Source organism: Dryobates pubescens, chromosome 10, assembly GCF_014839835.1.
Source record: "Dryobates pubescens isolate bDryPub1 chromosome 10, bDryPub1.pri, whole genome shotgun sequence".
NCBI lineage: Eukaryota > Metazoa > Chordata > Aves > Piciformes > Picidae > Dryobates > Dryobates pubescens.
In genome coordinates this window covers 36,102,301-36,121,500 of record NC_071621.1, presented here as the reverse complement: position 1 = coordinate 36,121,500, position 19,200 = coordinate 36,102,301, and positions in this window count along the sequence as shown.

The following is a 19,200-nucleotide window of genomic DNA, read 5'->3' as shown; positions in this document are numbered from 1 at the left end:
GGTGTGGGGGTGTGGCTACACGTGTGAGGGTAGGGGGGGGGTCATAGGAAGCCTGACCCCTTACAAACCAATCCCTCCTTACACTCCTGCTGCAGCAGCACGACAACCAACAAGGAACAATCACACCATAACGCCAGACAGAGGTCATGCCTTTATTCAAAGCTGTTCTTAGTAAATACATACATAAAGTAAAATACATAAAATAGATATTAAAGCAAAATGCCATTTAAGTAAGAGCTGATCTGGCATTTAGGAGACTGCTGGGTCTAACCACTTACTCGCCTGTATTTGCAGGGGAGGATTAGCTCATGCATCTATTTGCGAGAATTAACAGCCCTTCTCTGCCGCTGCTCCACAGCCTGGCACTCCCTGCTGGTTCCCCCCCTTTGGGTTGCTGCTTAAAATATTATCTCTTTTTTTTTTTTTAGACAACTGCTGAATGACCCAAATCCTGCCCAGGACTTGATCTGGCTCCCCTGGAGTGACTGTATGTTGCCACACCTGACCTGCATTTTGTTGTCCTCCTCACCCCTGCCCGTCTGAGGTAACTTGGATAAAGCTGGGGAACAGAGGAAGAGGAACAGTCCTGTTGTGACTCTGTCCATGCTCCTAATCCACTCTGATCCCTTTGCTGCTGTCTCTCTTCCACCAGATTACTAATGTGACTGCTTTTTTTTGTCCCAAAGCATGAATGATAGGGATCCTGCATGTCCTTTCCAGGTGTGGACTCCTTCAGTTCCAGCCTTGGACTGCCTGGGAGGCCATCAGCTGGCACCTGCTTTGCATTCTTCCTTAGGTCTTCTGGCTCCTTCAGCTGCTGAAGCCCTGGCAGAAGCCAGGCCTTAAAGCAAAAGCCTCCATGCAGGTGCTTGAAGGGATGGAGGTAAGTTACATGAGAGGGGAGAGCTCAGTAATTATCAGGAACTTCCCCCTTCCTGTCACTGTCCTGGTGGGGTGATGGATAAGAAGCATCTTTCCTCTTCCTCCCAACACCAACACTCTTCTCAGACATGGTCTTTCCCGTTAACCACAGGCTGTGAAATTACTAGAAGGTCAGAAGACTGGAGGCAGAGAAAAAGAGGAGATAGATATTTGTAGAGGAAGCACAGGTCAGGAGGAGAGAACATACATGTCTGTAGAAGGGAAAAGTGAGATAGAAAGCAAAGTGGTAATCATGTGCATAGGGACCCTGGAAGGAAGCAATGTCTGAGTGATCTGGGGAGAGTGGAGCTGCCATTCCTTCACTGGAGCCATAGCAGTTTTCTGCATTCCCTGGGACTGTGTGTGATGAGGAAGTCAGAAAAATTGAACACAGCAAAACCCAGCTAGCTGTCAGGATAGTGGCTGGCCCACAGTAGATGAGGGACATGATCTCCACACAAGCAGGACACAAAGTGTTGTGCAGATGCAGCCACAGTGGATGCAGAGCCACTCCTATACATACATCCCCAAGGACTCCCTGTGAATCAGAGCCCAGAGTTGGAGTTCACTGCGCCAGATGTTTTGAGCAGCTGGATCAAAGATTAAAGGAGACAAATAGAATGGATGGGGGTGGTCATGGCACTTACATTCCTAATGCCTCTCATTGACCTTTTAAACAGAGTACTAATAAATACAAATATACAAAAAGCTCTTTTCCTTTGCTCTCCTCCTCCTCCTTTCTCCTCTCCTCCCTTAGCATCATTCATAACCATTTTACAGAACCCATAAAATTAGTCACCACCTTCACCACTGGTGGTAGATTATTTTTCCACTGCCAGGAAATGTTCATTTCTATTTTGACACTATTTTTAATGTAAATAAGATGAAAGCTGCCTGTACCTATTGGCAATAGCACCAGTAAATAAAAGAAATAGACCAGTACCTGACTAAGGAGACTTAATGACATATAAGCCCACTGTTGGTTACACTTATTACTTCTGTGGCAGTAGCACCTATAGATACTAACACACTGGGCAAGGCTGAACATGTTCTGCACTCCAAGGAACTCATGTATACAGAAAATTGCAGGCATGGAAAGAGTAATAAATAAGTCTCTAGGCACAATCAGCATCTCCAAAGAGTATGCTGACCATTATACCTCTTTAAAACTGGAAGAAAAAAAAAAAACAAAAAATGAGGCTAAGGAAATACTAATTTGGCTTCTCAGTTCTAGAATGAATAAACTCTGTGGGACATAGGCAGCAGGGGTGACCTTATTGCTGTCTACGACTACCGGAAAAGAGGTTATAGACAGGTGGGGGTTGGTCTCTTCTCCCAGGCAACCAGCACCAGAACAAGAGGATGCAGTCTCAAGCTGTGCCAGGGGAAGTTTAGGCTGGAGGTGAGGAGAAAGTTCTTCCCAGAAAGGGTAATTGGCCATTGGAATGTGCTGCCCAGGGAGGTGGTGGAGTCACCATCCCTGGAGGTGTCCAAAAGGGATTGGACTTGGCACTTGAAGTCATGGTTTAGTTAGCCCTGAGGTGTTGGGTGACATGTTGGTCTTGATGATCTCTGAGGTCTTTCCCAACCTTATTGATTCTATGATTCACAATAAAAGGCACTGTGGACAAGGGAGTGTTGTGGATAAAAGGTTGTAAAATACAGCTGCCCTCAGATTTTCCCATGGAATAAAGTTTTAGGAATGTGAAAAGAGCTTGCAGGGCATCTGGGGAAAAAAACCCCAAAACCAAACCAACCAACCAACCAACAAACAAAACCCCAACAACAAAAACACCCACCCCAAACCAAAACACAAAATGGCTGCATGCACGTCAGGAAATTGCTGTGTGTCTTCCCTGTAATTCTTTCTTTGCTCCTACTAGAGAGTGAGTTTCATGTCTACAACGCTTATACTTGCCAAAATGAGCATTCCAACTCTGATTCATATTAGTAGGAGCATTCAGGGTCAGTAACTCTGACTGAGAAAATTTGACTTCCATTCTAACTTTATGAACAAGGGTGTTATTTCTATTATTCGAGGTCACAATGATGTTCTTTCAGTTGTTATAAGAACTTTCAATTTTGTAAAAGTAATAAAAAAAAAGAATTATATTGATGTGTTTTCCTCTTGTTTCCTCTTTTATTTCTGATACCTTTAAATATGAATGCATTTTATGTCTAGCTATCTTGCCCTACACAATTCCTATCATTTTGTACTAAATAATTCCATTTCATCCAACAAGAGACTCAAAACTGATATGTGAGGATCTTGGTTAAATGCAATCAACATGCATACATTGAAGGGAGACCTTTCAAGCTGTGCCAGGGGAGGTTTAGGCTGGATGTTAGGAAGAAGTTCTTCACAGAAAGAGAGATTTGCCATTGGAATGTGCTGCCCAGGGAGGTGGTGGAGTCACCATCACTGGAGGTGTTTAGGAAGAGACTGGATGGGGCTCTTGGTGCCGTGGTTTAGTTGATTAGATGGTGTTGGATGACAGGTTGGACTCTGATCTCAAAGTTCTTTTCCAACTTGGTTAATTCTGTATTCCCTTCCCTTCCCTTCCCTTCCCTTCCCTTCCCTTCCCTTCCCTTCCCTTCCCTTCCCTTCCCTTCCCTTCCCTTCCCTTCCCTTCCCTTCCCTTCCCTTCCCTTCCCTTCCCTTCCCTTCCCTTCCCTTCCCTTCCCTTCCCTTCCCTTCCCTTCCCTTCCCTTCCCTTCCCTTCCCTTCCCTTCCCTTCCCTTCCCTTCCCTTCCCTTCCCTTCCCTTCCCTTCCCTTCCCTTCCCTTCCCTTCCCGTATAGACAGATCTTCCTATTGAAATTCTTAGAAATACATGACTTAAAAAGAAAAAGACAATAAATTCACTGATACTAAGCTTCTTAGAAAGCTCTATACCTTCTTTTTTATTCTGTGATGGCAAAAGTGGTTTAGTGCTCTCATATCATCCAAAATCTGACACTTGTGCTGCTATTTCTACTCAGCAAGATGGGATCTGAGTGCAGGAATGCTTCTAATGAAGTTTGAAAGAATGAAATCTCCAATTATGCTTCTGTGTGATACACCAACTTTTCTCAGCAGCGAGAGAAGAGTATTGATCAGGTGAAACTCAACTGGTAGGTTTCTTTTGGGATTTGAACTCCCCCCTGCCTGTGTCTGCACCTCAGAATAGTATCTTCTGCTGAGCACCAAGGAGATAATGGCAATGGCATTGTTTAGAACACAGGAAGTTCCACCTAAACATAAGGAAAAACTTCTCTGCTTTGCAGGTGATAGAGCACTGGAGCAGGTTGTCCCAGAGAGATTGTGGGCACTTCCAAAATCCATATGGATACATTACTGTGCAACCTGATTTATGCAAACCTGGTTTAGCAGGGGGGATAGACTAGATGATATCCAGAGGTCCCTTCTGATCCCTATCATTCTGTCATGTTGTGAAGTCCCTAAACCCACTCAGAGTGAGGTCAGATCTGTACCATTGTAATTAATCCACGTGAACACAAGACTGAGAAGTTGCTGGCTTTGAAGTGGATTCTTCCATGGGAACTTTCATTATTCCAGGATCCAGACTTTGCTCTAATGAGAACTATTAACACCAGTGGTATGATACTTCTTACAAATCCAAAGACCTTTGTTTGGAGAGCCACCCTCAGGACCACCCTACATGGAAGCAAATAAACAGAGTATAAAGGTGATGAACAAAGCTAAACAAAACTCAGTCCTTTAAATGAAAGCAGCGAAATATCCCTGCGGCGCTACACGCCGGTCACTCTGCTGGTGTATTTCAGCTGAAACACTGCTATTTCTAGCTGTTCTTGGCTAGCTAATTTCTCCTGCTGACACTGTGATCTGATTCCCGGGCCCTCCATGAACAGAGGACGCTGGCAAAAGACTGGAAAATATGTAGCACAGAATAACCTTGCTCCAGCAGTAGCACAGACTTGGATGAGCACGTGGCTGCTTGGCAGTCAACCTACCACAGAAGGTGACTTGGAGATCTCTCTGTCTCCTTGCTCGTAGCTTTCTGTGCAAAACATTCAACGAGGAAGGAGAACCTGTAAAAGTGGATGAGGTCACAGACACAAAATAATTCCAGGCTCTTCCTTTCCTGTGTGCCATGACAGAGAAAATGAGAACTGAGGCCAGCAGTAACCATCAGTACCATGTTTGGTATATAGTTTTAAATTACAATTTGCTAATTTTGCTTTCCTATGTAAACAGTTGGATAAAAAAAATTCCTTTTGCCTTTTGAAGATTACTACTTTTTTGACACATAACAATGAGGATGGAGATTGTTCATAAATTCCCAGTTTCTGTCAAATGAAGTTTTAGCATGGTCCGTTGAAGAGGCATGTGCACTCGATTGTTTGTTGGCATGACTTGAAGCAGCAAGGAAGCTCTGGGGTTTGTGAAATGGAAGAGGTTGGTGAAAAAAAAAAAAAGAAAAGAGCACATGAATTGTTTTGAATTGTAGTTAAACACCAAATTTAATTGCATAGAATCATAGAATCAATAAGGTTGGGAAAGACCTCAGAGACCATCAAGTCCAACATGTCACCCAACACCTCAGGACTACTAGACCATGGCACCAAGTGCCATGTCCAATCCCCTCTTGAACACCTCCAGTGATGGTGACTCCATCATCTCCCTGGGCAGCACATTCCAATGGCCAATTACTCTTTCTGGGAAGAACTTTCTCCTCACCTCCAGCCTAAACTTCCCCTGGTGCAGCTTCAGACTGTGTCCTCTTGTTCCAGCTCTGGGCATCTGTACTCTCTTCATAACTAAATGTAGAGGAATGTACATGGGTGATGCAGTCGGTGTCAACCCTAAGAAGGCTTCAGGTGAATTTACCTTAAGATTGACCAACTTATGGAAACAAGACTAACTAACTGAGGACCAGACACCTACTTTATGAACTCTTAACTGTTAGGTGGGATGAACATGTGGTATGTTTTTCACCACAAAGGAAAAATAAGATTTAAAAACCTGTTTGGTTAAGTAATTGTCAAGATTCAGGTATAAAGATCTTTCTGGGGAGTCAGGGGAATAACCATTTGTTTTTTCTGCGGTATGGACCACTGGAGTATGAAGCTTAAATGCTCACTTCTCCACTTTTTCTGTGTTTAAACATTTGGCTGTACACTAAAGTAGCTCAGAGTCATGGTGTGCTCAACAACACTATACTCTATATTCACTATGACACTATATATTCATTTGTCAAGCCTACCCTATTGTTCAGATTTCTAATGTATCTACTCCCACAGCACTGAACTGACAGAAATGCTTATCACAGTGTGGCCCCACTGAGATTCCCAATATGAATTCTGACCTTAAGAAGCCATGTGAAAAGTCTCACTGCAGTCCAAAGAAGTTCTGTGAGATCATTTCAGACTTAAATTGGATAAGAAAAAGAAATACATTAAAAAAAATAATTGCTTAGAATTCTGTCTCTGAAAAAGAACTGATGGAGGCTGGAGGTGAGGAGAAAGCTCCTCCCAGAAAGAGTAACTGGCCATTGGAATGTGCTGCCCAGGGAGGTGGTGGAGTCACCATCCCTGGAGGGGTTCAAGAGGGGATTGGATGTGGCACTTGATGATCTCTGAGGTCTTTTTAAACCTTATTGATTCTGTGATTCTATCCTATGATTCTGTGAGCATTTGGATCATCTCTTGAATGCAGCAGAAGTGGAAAAGCCTACCGAAGGAGTAAGAGGCTGAGGGAGCTGGGGTTGCTTAGCCTGAAAAAGAGGAGGTTCAGGTGAGACCTTCTTGCTGTCTACAAGTACCTGAAGGGAGGGTATAGACAGGTGGGAGTTGGTCTCTTCTCCCAGGCATCCAGCACCAGAACAAGAAGACACAGTCTCAAGCTGCACCAGGAGAGGTTTAGGCTGGATGTTGGGAAGAAATTCTTCCCAGCAAGAGAGATTGGCCATTGGAATGTGCTGCCCAGGGAGGTGGTGGAGTCACCATCACTGGAGGTGTTTAAGAGGAGACTGGATGAGGCACTTGGTGCCATGGTTTAGTTGATTAGATGGTGTTGGGTGATAGGTTGGACTCGATGATCTTGAAGGTCTTTTCAAACATGATTAATCCTATCCTATCCTATTCCATTCCATCCCATCTTATCCTATCCTATCCTATCCTATTCCATCCCATCCCATCCCATCCTATCCTATCCTATTCCATCCTATCCTATCCTATCCTATCCTATCCTATCCTATCCTATCCTATCCTATCCTATCCTGTCCTATCCTATCCCATCCCATCCTAGCCTAGCCTAGCCTAGCCTGTTCTATTGTATTCTATTCTATTACAAATAATTCCTGCAGCCAGCAGCAAATTATTCAAAGATTGGTGGTAGTGTAGATAAGAGAGCTTTAAAATAGCACCAGGAAAATCACAAAAATCATCTCAACCATCAAAGCATTCAAGGCTTTGTCCTTACAATTCAGCATAGCACCTAAGCATGCTACCAAATCAATTGATGTGATAGGCAATATTCATCACACCTCACTTTGGGCTTTTGGGATATAGATTTAATTATGTTTCTTCCTACAGTTCCATTCATAACAAGATGCATTACTGAAATAAAATTGAACAACCTGCATTCCCTTTTAAAAAATCATACCCTCAAAGAACTTTCCTCTGTCGCAGTCTTCTAGAATATAGTTCTGCAGGGTTTTAATATCACAAATGTCCATTTAAATTAAGTTTTATGAGTTTGCTAGCATCTGAAAGCTCTGCAGATTATCATCTTGCTATGTGACCTTCTCCTGAACCTGTTAAAATAATCAGGATCTTGATTCAAGTAGAAAACCAAGATGAGACTCAGTTAACTCCACATATTTTAAAGCTTGCCTTTCCCTCCGTTTCATGCCAGTCCTCTGATTTTCACAGGAGAGAAGCTGAGCAGTCTTCCAATTTGTTTTTGTTTTGGGGGAGTGTGTTGAAATCAGTTTGCAGAGAAAGCATGAAATGCAAAACCCTCAAATGGACCCTCAAAGAAACTCCCCTCCCTTCTTCAGCTTCCCAAATTGAGACTAAAAATATGCTTGTATACTCAAACCCTATCAGTTTGTCCACCATGGTTAGGCTTGCTCAAAAGAACTGGATAGTCTTAATTTTACTTCTTTTTTTTTTTACCTTAATTGGAGTAGGTTACACATCAAGAGTCATCACTTACTGTCCCTTCAGTGGACATGGTGTAGAAGAAGTCAAGAACCTCTGGCAATAAAAAGGTTTTAACAGATTTTCCAGCAAAACACTTCACTTCAAAATGACAAAGTCTACGTAGACAGCGTTCATGGAAAATGTGAGATACAAGTTAGTAAATTCAATATAGCATTTAATGAGCTCAGAAACCCTCTGCATATTTTCAAAACTTGCAGAAATATGAAAATTTGGAAATAAAAGGACAAATTTAAAACACCCCTAGCAGAATAATGACAGGCTAGAGCAGAAGAGTTAAAGTCTATTCACACTTCCTATATCACCTTCCAGTGTCTTCTGCAGAGGACAGCAGTGTAAATCAAGTATCTTGATGGGTATTTGGCAGATAGTCCAGAGATAGGAGAGGCATTTGGAGGATATTCTGCTTTGACAAGCTTTTGATGTGTCCATGAGAAAGGAGGTTGGAACTAGAATTTCTTCACCTTCGTACAGCAATAGATTGAGCCAGAACATCAAGAAAGAACATCTAAAAGGTCTAGTATTCACAAGCCTTGGAGCTTAGATTTCTTGCTCCCTTTTCCCTTCATTTCCCACAAAAAAGGCAAACAAAGAGAACAAAATTACTTTTGTCCAGAGTGAGTGCTGAGATGCAAACCTCAACGCATTTATTTCCCCATGTGTACATAATCAACAAGCCATTTGTTCTGCGCTAAAAGCTGTTTGATACGTTGCCTCAAAAGCACTACAAGAAAGGCTGATAACATACTTCACCATTTTATAGGCAGCCAGGACTGCGCAGGCCCAGTGCAGTTATCACCTAGGAAACAAATGATTGCATCTTATTTTTGGCATAAGGCTGTAGGTGTACAAAAAAATTCTGAAAGGCGCTCCCACACAGCGCTGAGCTCATTCCTCATGATGCCAACAAGAGCAGCGAGCGGAGCGCCGGAAAGCACCTCCCAGCGGTCGCCAGAGAACCGCCCACGGGCACTAGACATGATGTCAGGGCTCCTCACCACATGACTTCCCCAGGAACACATTGTTATGACCAGCATAATGCACAAGTCAGACCAGGCGATCAGAAGAGGTTCTTTGGGGCTGAAGGTCTCCCAACAAAACCTGCGAGGCACCCACAAACGGTGAGCTTCGAGCTGTAAAAGCATTCAACTGGGGCTTAATGAAACAATTCATTGAAGTGCTCTTCAGATCTTGATATAAATTGCCTCTGCATCACAGCATTACAGAGAATTGCTTAATAAATGGGTAGATTTTAAGATCATTATGATCATCGAACCTGACTGCTTGCATAGTACAGGTCAGAGATTCTCACCTGGAAATTCTGTAAGTGAAGCCCATAACTTCGGATTAAGTGAGAGCATCTCTTTCTGAAAGCCTTCCAAACAAGATTTAAAGATTTAAAGTAACAGAGAAGGCACCTCAGCCCTAGACAAATAACAAAATGGGGCATTATGATAACTCTTAAGGTTCTGCATCTTATTTCTAGTCTTCAATTCCCAGATCTTTACTCAATGTGGTTTCTCATGCACGAAGCTTGCAATGTAACGTGACCTACTTGGAAAGAGTTTGGTTGTGAAATCTTGTGAGGCTTTGATGATCAGAAATGATGTATGTACTTTCCTTTTTTATTTCCTTCTCTCTGAAAAGCCACCTCTGTAACACTCTTAAGGCAGATAAGCTCATCATTTTTTTTTTACTTTGGATCAGCATCATTCATCACTCATTTGAGAAGGGCAACAAAGCTGGGGAGGGGTTTGGAACACAAGCCCTATGAGGAGAGGCTGAGAGAGTTGGGATTGCTTAGCCTGGAGAAGAGGAGGCTCAGAGGAGACCTTATAGCTCTCTACAACTACCTGAAAGGAGGTCGTGGCCAGGTGGGGGTTGGTCTCTTCTCCCAGGCACCCAGCACCAGGACAAGAGGACACAGTCTCAAGCTGTGCCAGGGGAGGTTTAGGCTGGATGTTAGGAAGAAATTCTTCCCCCAAAAAGAGAGATTGGCCATTGGAATGTGCTGCCCAGGGAGGTGGTGGAGTCACCATCACTGGAGGTGTTTAGGAAGAGACTGGATGGGGTGCTTGGTGCCATGGTTTAGTTGGTTAGATGGTGTTGGGTGATGGGTTGGACTTGATGATCTCAAAGGTCTTTTCCAACCTGGTTAATTCTATTCCATTCCATTCCATTCCATTCCATTCCATTCCGCTCTACTCTTTCCATTGTTACATGCAAATATCTGCCATGAAAACATTGTAGGTGGGTTTGTTTGGATTTGGTTGTTTTATTTTTTTGTTTGTTTGGGGTTTTTTGGGGGGTGGTTGTGGGGTTGTGGTTTTTTTTTGGTAAAAGAAACTTTTAGTTTGGTTCTGGTGTTCTTACACAAGATCTTTCTAGGTGGATGCCTGCAAGGCAATATTAGATGAAAAAAATGATATTAAAATGGATATTTTACACTGCCTTTCCACACAGAAGTGTTTACTTCAGACTAATTAAAACAGTTATTAACCACACTTTTTTTTTTTTGAGGAAGCTCCTGAAAGATTTTGAATGCACCACATGTTCACTTTGTGCCTTATTTCCCAGTTGTTCCCTCTGTATACTACACCAGAGTGCAAAATGATATCTCATTCCAATCTTAATACACATCTGTGCAAACTCCTAGACAGCTGGAAAGATCACTCATGATGTGTATCCAGAGAGGAAATGAGAATGACCTCTTCCAGAGGGCTGCACATTAAATGGAATCAGAGAAACATGATGGCTTCATGAAATCTGACAAAGTAATAATGGTGTGTGCAATTGAACAATCTGGTTTGCCACCATTATGGTGTGCAGGTTTCATCCTGTATGTACTTGAAGGGTTTGTCTGCTAGCACTAAGATGAAGCTTTAATGTTTGTCTGTATAGTGCCTGGCCCAACAGGGTCCATGATTAGGGACACATGCATGTTTCCACAGCAGAAATAAGAAATGCTAGGAGTGGTTTACTTCAATAGGACTCAGTGTGCCGACAGCCTGTGACAGAATGAGAGGACACAGTCTCAAGCTGCACCAGGGGAGGTTCAGGCTGGATGTCAAGAAGAAATTCTTCACAGCAAGAGAGATTGGCCATTGGAATGTGCTGCCCAGGGAGGTGGTGGAGTCACCATCACTGGAGGTGTTTAAGAAGAGACTGGATGGGGTGCTTGGTGCCATGGTTTAGTTGATTAGATGGTGCTGGGTGATAGGTTGGACTTAATAATCTCAAAGGTCTTTTCCAACCTGGTTAATTCAATTTAATTCTATTCTATTCTATTCTATTCTATTCTGTTCCGTTCCATTCTGTTCCATTCTGCGCCAGGGGAGATTCAGGCTGGATGTTAGAAAAAAGTTCTATACAGAAAGAGTGATTGCACATTGGAATGGGCTGCCTGGGGAGGTGGTGGAGTCGCCATCACTGGAGGTTTTTAGGAGAAGACTTGACAGGGTACTTGGTGCTGTGGGTTAGTTGCTTGGGCGGTGTTGGATTGGTTGATGGGTTGGACGCGATGATCTTGAAGGTCTCTTCCAACCTGGTTTATTCTATGTATTCTATGTATTCTATGTATTCCATTCCATTCCATTCCATTCCTATGGTCTGCCCATATGCAGCTGATTTCAGAATGGGATCCTTTGTGTGCAGAACCTTGTGAGTTCTTCAGTAGAAAAGATGAACGTTTCAGGAAGGAAAACAAGTAGAGAATAAAAAAAATAGTAAAGCTGGTGAACATAGGCCATAATATTCTTTTTCTTTTCAAATGCCATAAATTAAAGGGAAAATCAAACATCCAGAAATTAAAATCACAGAATCATAGAATAGATCAGATTGGGAAAGACCCTTAAGATCATCAAGTTCAACAATTAATCTATCATTTCCATGGCCAGCACTAAACCCTGTTCCCAAGTATGACATGCCCCCAGGAAGGATGACTCAATGGCTTCCTTGGGCAGCCTGTTCCAATGACTGACAACCACTTTGGTGAAGAAATTTTTTCCTAATATCCAATCTAAATCTTCCTTGGTGCTCCTTGAGGACATTTCCTCTCATCATATCATGTCACTTAGGAGAAAATACCAACCCCCACCTTGCTACAACCTCCTTTCATGTAGTTGTAGAATGCAATAAGGTCTCCCCTCAACCTCCTTTTCTCCAAGCTAAACAATCCCAGTTCCCTCAGCTGCTCCTCTAGACCCTTCTCCTCTGCACACCAAAATCCTTCTTGTACTGAAAGGCCCAAAACTGAGCACAGTTTTTCAGTTGCAGATTTACTGGTGTCAAATACAGGGGAATGAATACTTCCCTGGTCCTGCTGGGCACACTATTCCTGATGCAAACGATGATGACTGTCTAGGTTTGAGTCGCTGATTAATTCTGGACGCCACTTTGTCTCACACAGTATTAACACTATAACAGAGGTATGGCAACAGAATTAATAGCTGAAAGAAATGATCCTGTGTGAAGAGGGATGCTTCTTGTTTTGAGAGAAAAATAAATAGCTCCATCTCAGCCTAAGAATGTTTCAGAGCTTACAAACTAGTGAGGTTTAAATGATCATTTAAAAACTCCATGTCCTGAGACATCTGCAATATGATTTCATCTTCGTAAAGGAGAAGGAGCACAAATCAATGTTAATTGCCACATTCATATTTTTGACTTAGTCAAATGCCTGTAAAGCTTGTTGATGGTAACAAAGCTGAAATCAGCAAAGAGAATGTATCAGGAAGGAGCCAAAGAAATTATAAAGTCATATGAAAGCAGAACATCTCTGCTAACACACGTGTTTGGATGGCTCTGTCCATGGAAATCAGCTTGACTTGACTTGTGGACCACTCTTTAGGAAGACTCTGCAATATGTTTGCCATCAATCCTGCTGATTCAATCCTAGGTCTGTGATGAATAACACCACAAAGTGAAGATGAAAGATGCCATTTTCACTTGGACAATAATAGCTTTTTACATTGTAGAGGATGAAGGATGAATAATTAGAACTTTGTAGGTAAATTTGAAGAGATAGAGAGGCATGTAATAATCACAGATAAAATGTCTGTCTCTGTAACCTTCATTACTGTGGATTTCTGTGTGTTTCTAAGGGAAGAGCAGGAGCCAGAAGTTCTGCACTGCAGCTATTCTTATAATTACTGATATTTGTGCATTTTCATTCTGAAATTGTAAATTCACTGTTTACAGCAAACTGTCCTACCCCTCCTGCTTTTCTTGCAGTTTTCAATCTGCCTTACTCTAATTATGTTAAGACTGTTAGACTGAAAATAAGTCACACATTCTTTATTCCTGACTCAGATCTTTTTCCTAGTCCCCTGATTACAAGTTACTCACCAGGGTTATTCTGGAGCCTTCCTGGTTCCTTGTCTATAGGTTACTCATCAGGGTTATTCTGCAGCTTCTGTCCTCTACAAGTAGCTTCCAGAAACTATTCCTTTTTGGATACAATAGCTACAGAGCTCTTCACCTTTTTCTTATCCCCAAGCTGGTCAGCCCATACCTGTATTCCACTGAGAAGCTGCAATAGAATACTGGGAAGGGGGAGGATGTGGTAGACACTACATGTTTTGCATGTGTGAGTGCTGTAAAAAATCCATGACTGTACCAATTTCTCATCGAGTTTTATAGCTATAGTATTTAATATCTTGTTGACTTTCTGCTGTTGAAAAGGAGAGGGATTGTAAAATGACTCCTCTAGAGTAGCAGGAGTCATACCACATATTAAGAGGCAGCAAGACTGGGGAGAGGTCTGGAGCACAAGCCTTATGAGGAGAGGCTGAGGGAGCTGGGGTTGTTTAGTCTGGAGAAGAGGAGGCTCAGAGGAGACCTTATTGCTGTCTGCAATTACCTGAAGGGAGGTTGTAGCCAGGTGGGGGTTGGTCTCTTCTCTCAGGCAACCAGCACCAGAACAAGAGGACACAGTCTCAAGTTGTGCCAGGGGAAGTTTAGGCTGGGAGTGAGGAGAAAGTCCTTCCCAGAAAGAGAGATTGGCCATTGGAATGTGCTGCCCAGGGAGGTGGTGGAGTCACCATCACTGGAGGTGTTCAAAAAAGGATTGGACTTGGCACTTGAAGCCCTGGTTTAGCTAGTCATGAGGTGTTGGGTGATAGGTTGGACTTGATGATCTCTGAGGTCTTTTCCAACCTTATTGATTCTAAGTGAAAGGATTTATTACACAGGCCACAATACTTAAGACTGAAAGTGTCATTTTGTAATTAAAGTGTCAGAACATCTGGGAAGATTTATAAGGGTGATATAATGAAATTATTATTCTGAAGTTTGTCCATTTCCTGTAATTTTTTCCTGCCATTGGCATCTGAGTCAGCCATGTGGTATTTATAGCATGGGCCTTCCAAGCATAGTTTCAGGGATTAATGTATGAAAAAGTAGTGTATAAATCTTTGAAAATCAGATTAGCAGGATAAAACAATAAGAACATTGTCAAAATAAGACTAACAGCCCAACTTCCCAACACATTAATCCTGGTTTGTAGGTCTCTGAAGACACAGCACAGGTTTAAATGTGCTATGCCTTACACACAACACTAACTGTGTGCAGATTCATCTCACCCAAGGGAATCCTCTGGCAGAGCAGAAGCTAAAAGCATTGAGGACACAGCCAAGCAGAGCGTGAGTTCAGCAGAGGTGATACTTATTGCTCACAGTGGTGCTTCAAAGTCACAGAGGTAAATACACTCAGCCTGCATCGTTTCCTTAAAGGTTTTCAAGCTCTGTTGTGAGCCACTCTTCCATGCAGCTAAAATCCTGTTCAATGTAGAGGTAAATACATCATACAGCCTACAGTGGTAGCACAGAATGCCTTTAAATACCTTTTGGATAATGAGTATATTTTTCATTATATATAAGCACAATTTGGCTTTGTGACTTATTAGGTAAAAATTACCATAAGCTCATTCAGTAAGATTCTGTCTCAGATCAGATGCCCTGGTTTAGATAACACCAGAGACATATTGACACAGGAGCTGGGTGTCTAAACTTCTTCCACTTCTGCTGTGGAGATGGAGGGCAAGAGACACTCATTTCAATACAGTTACCCAACATCTGGGATGCAGCAGGACATTTGAGACTGCACTGGGCTGGTGAAACAAGATGGGATACAAGTGAGAGCTGAATTTTTTTGGCTTCAGGTTGGACACAATTGGGCTATCCTCAAAACTTAACAGTCACTAGGTGCCTACACTTCAGTGGCTGAATCACTCTCCTAGTCAACATGTCTGGAGGGACCTGGAGAGATGAATCCTACAGATAGATTCTTACAGTCCTGTCACTGATAAAAATGGCATCTAGAGCTCTTTGAGATGTCTAAAACTATTCAATCAGCTTTCTTGCTAGCTGCCTTGTCCAGAAGGTGCCAGTCTGTCTTGTCATGCCTCAAGCTGCACCAGGGGAAGTTTAGGCTCAAGGTGAGGAGAAAGTTCTTCACTGAGAGAGTTGTTAGCCATTGAAATGTGCTGCCCAGGGAGGTGGTGGAGTCACCATCCCTGGAGGTGTTCAAGAGGGGATTGGGCATGGCACTTGGTGCCATGGTTTACTCATGAGGTGTTGGGTGACAGGTTGGACTTGATGATCTTTGAGGTCTCTTCCAACCTTGGTGATACTGTAATTCTATGATTCTAGACCTCTCCATAAGGTGCCAGTCTGTCTTGTCATGCATCTTCTAGCCCTCTCCATTTGTAATAGCCTAAACATTCACATATAGAGACCTGAACTAAGTCCCTATATCACTGGCAACACCGCCATGGAGATAGTTGCTCGTTAATCCCAAAACAAATTGTATCTGTCAGATACAGAATCATAGAATCATAGAATCAATAAGGTTAGAAAAGACTTCAAGGATCATCAAGTCCAACCTGTCACCCAACACCTCAGGACTAATTAAACCATGGCTTCAAGTGCCATGTCCAGTCCCTTCTTGAACACCTCCAGGGATGGTGACTTCATATATAATTCGGTTTTGAATTGGTTTCACATTTTCCTTTTCATGAGGCCATATAAACCCTTTGTATTTCAAAAGTAAATATTGGGAAGGAGAGAAAAAACCATCACAATAAATCTGGTTCAATTGGAAATTTAGCACTTTATAAAGTATTTTGCATATATGAATTTTCCTCTGTGTGTGCATATTTGTACTGCAGCCAGGTTGTCTGTCTTCAGCCCTTTGAACAGATGTTGAAGAGAAACTAAGCCATTAACAGATACAGGTTTAGATGACTCCCAATCAGAAGCAAACAAGGCTTGAATTTAGCTAAAAGCATAAGAGGGAATTAAGATGGATGAAGACATACTTTGAGTAATTTTAATAATATCTATGGACTTTTCATTTTAAAATTACATTTCAGGCTAACTTTAATAAATTAAAACAAAACAAAAAGATTAAATCATGTGGCAACCCCAAAACATAATGAAAATACTGGATTTTGAGTTGGGTTTTTTTTTTGATGCACAGTGTGTTTTTTTCCCCACTTTAGGAAAAGTGGAAGAAGAAAACAACACTGAAGAAAGCTGTAATTATTATCCAACCACAAAATTAATGGCTGTTGAAGTAGGATTGAGAATGTGAATCCTGGCCTGCATCAGGAATAGTGTGGCCAGCAGGAGCAGGGAAGCCATTCTGCCCTGTACTCAGCACTGCTTAGGCCACACCTTGAGTCCTGTCTCCAGGTCTGGGCTCCTCAGTTTAAGAAGGACATTGAAATTCTTGAATGTGTCCAGAGAAGGGCTGGCAAGAGGGCTGGAACACAGCCCTGTGAGGAGAGGCTGAGGGAGCTGGGGTTGCTTAGCCTGGAGAAGAGGAAGCTCAGAGGACACCTTCTTGCTCTCTACAGCTACCTGAAGGGAGGTTGTAGCCAGGAGGGGGTTGGTCTCTTCTCCCAGGCAACCACCAACAGAACAAGAGGGGTCAGCCTCAAGCTGTGCCAGGGGAAGTTTAGGCTGGAAGTGAGGAGAAGGTTCATCCCAGAAAGAGAGACTGGCCATTGGAATGTACTGCCTAGGGAGGTGGTGGAGTCACCATCCCTAGAGGTGTTCAAAAAGGGATTGGACGTGTCACTTGAAGCCATGGTTTAGTTAGTCCAGAGGTGCTGGGTGACAGGTTGGACTTGATGATCTCTGAGGTCTTTTCCAACCTTGTTTATTCTATGACTCTGTGATTTTCAAACACAATTGTTTCTCCTTTCCCTATTTTAATTGCATTCAAACACTCTCCTCTACCCTCACACATTTTATGCAGTAACAGAAAGCAAACACTGAAAACTTAATGGTTCTACATTTTTGGAAGAGGTAAAACAATTGGTTAGCTGTGCAGGTCATCTCCAAAACTCTGATTACTCCTTGGTTCTTTGTACAAGACACAAGTTTGCAGAATGATGACTAGGCACCTCCTTTTTTGCACATTATCCAATAAAAGTTACCCATTTTCATTTACACAGTCTTAGTAGCAGCCAACATGACATGGTTTAGAGCTTGTGAGTTTTAATACTTTCTCCCACTACCATATTTCACACTAAAATGTGAAATTTCTGTGACATTTTCTTTCTGCCAAAAATCCATTTTTAAACACGGATTTCCTGTAACTGAAAACACATTTTGGTTAATAAAAGGCCTTAAACACACCATAAAGTTGGTCAATAAAAGAAATAAACCCTCTAAAAGGTTTCATGATTTATCAAAATACAAATCAGTTTCCATGTCTACCAGGAGTTTTATTTCATCTTTCACCATTCTTTTTTAAAATGAGCACTTTGTTAGTTGGGAAATAATGTGGAAATTACAGATTGGAGAATAGAGTAGAGTAGAATAGAATAGAATAGAGTAGAATAGAATAGAATAGAATAGAATTAACCAGGTTGGAAAAGACCTTCAAGATCATCAAGTCCAACCTATCACCCAACACCATCTAATCAAATAAACCGTGGCACCAAGTGCCTCATCCAGTCTCCTCTTGAGCAACTCCAGGGATGGGGACTCCACCACCTCCCTGGGCAGCACATTCCAATGGCCAATCTCTCTTTCTGGGAAGAAATTCTTCCTAACCTCCAGCCTAACCCTCCCCTGGTGCAGCTTGAGACTGTGTCCTCTTGTTCTGGTGCTCGTTGCCTGGGAGAATAGACCAACCCCCACCTGGCTACAACCTCCCTTCAGGTAGTTGTAGAGAGCCATAAGGTCTCCCCTGAGCCTCCTCTTCTGCAGGCTAAGCAACCCCAGCTCCCTCAGCCTCTCCTCACAGGGCTGTGCTCCAAACCCCTCCCCAGCTTTGTTGCCCTTCTCTGGACATATTCCAGCAACTCAACATCTTTCCTAAACTGAGGGGCCCAGAACTGGACACAGGACTCAAGGTGTGGCCTAACCAGTGCTGAGCACAGGGGTAGAATGACTTCCCTGCTCCTGCTGACCACACTATTCCTGATGCAGGCCAGGGCACACTACTGGCTCATGTTCAGCCTACTATATTATCCTGTAGATGTGCCTGCTGTATGTGATGTAATGCACAAGAGCATGGTTATGTTTAACAATATATTCACATATACAAATGTAAAAGTGCTGCAGATTCCTTTTACAGTAAATAGGAAGAAACTGGTGCTTTTTAGCATGGAATTCAGATCATTATGGGGTAGATGGATGGGAAGGCCATATGGATTGCAATGGAGTTTTTTCTTTTCTCTGTCCTGGTTGTAGAAACTTGGAGTGACATACTTAGATGTCTACTTCTCCAATGCTATCTTCTCCTGGTAATTTTTGAAAGTGAAAAAGGTTTTAACAAATAGAAAGCCCAAAATGTTGGGCATTCAAAATTATTACCCTTTAAGACCTGTCCTCCCCCCCAAAAAAATAGAAAGAAAAAGGTAAAAAGCCAACTGTTCTTCCTGTCTTGCTATCAAATGGGAAAGAGGAGAAGTTGAGGAAAGAAACTAACATGCAAGAAGATTGGCTTTTCTTATAGAATTCAGCCTGAAAACCATCAGCTGTAATCCCCAGCAAGGAAACAACTTGAAATCAGTCCAGGCCTGAATTTCAGCTTGGCACACTCTGAGATAGCCTCTTTGTTTGTTGTTTCCATAGCA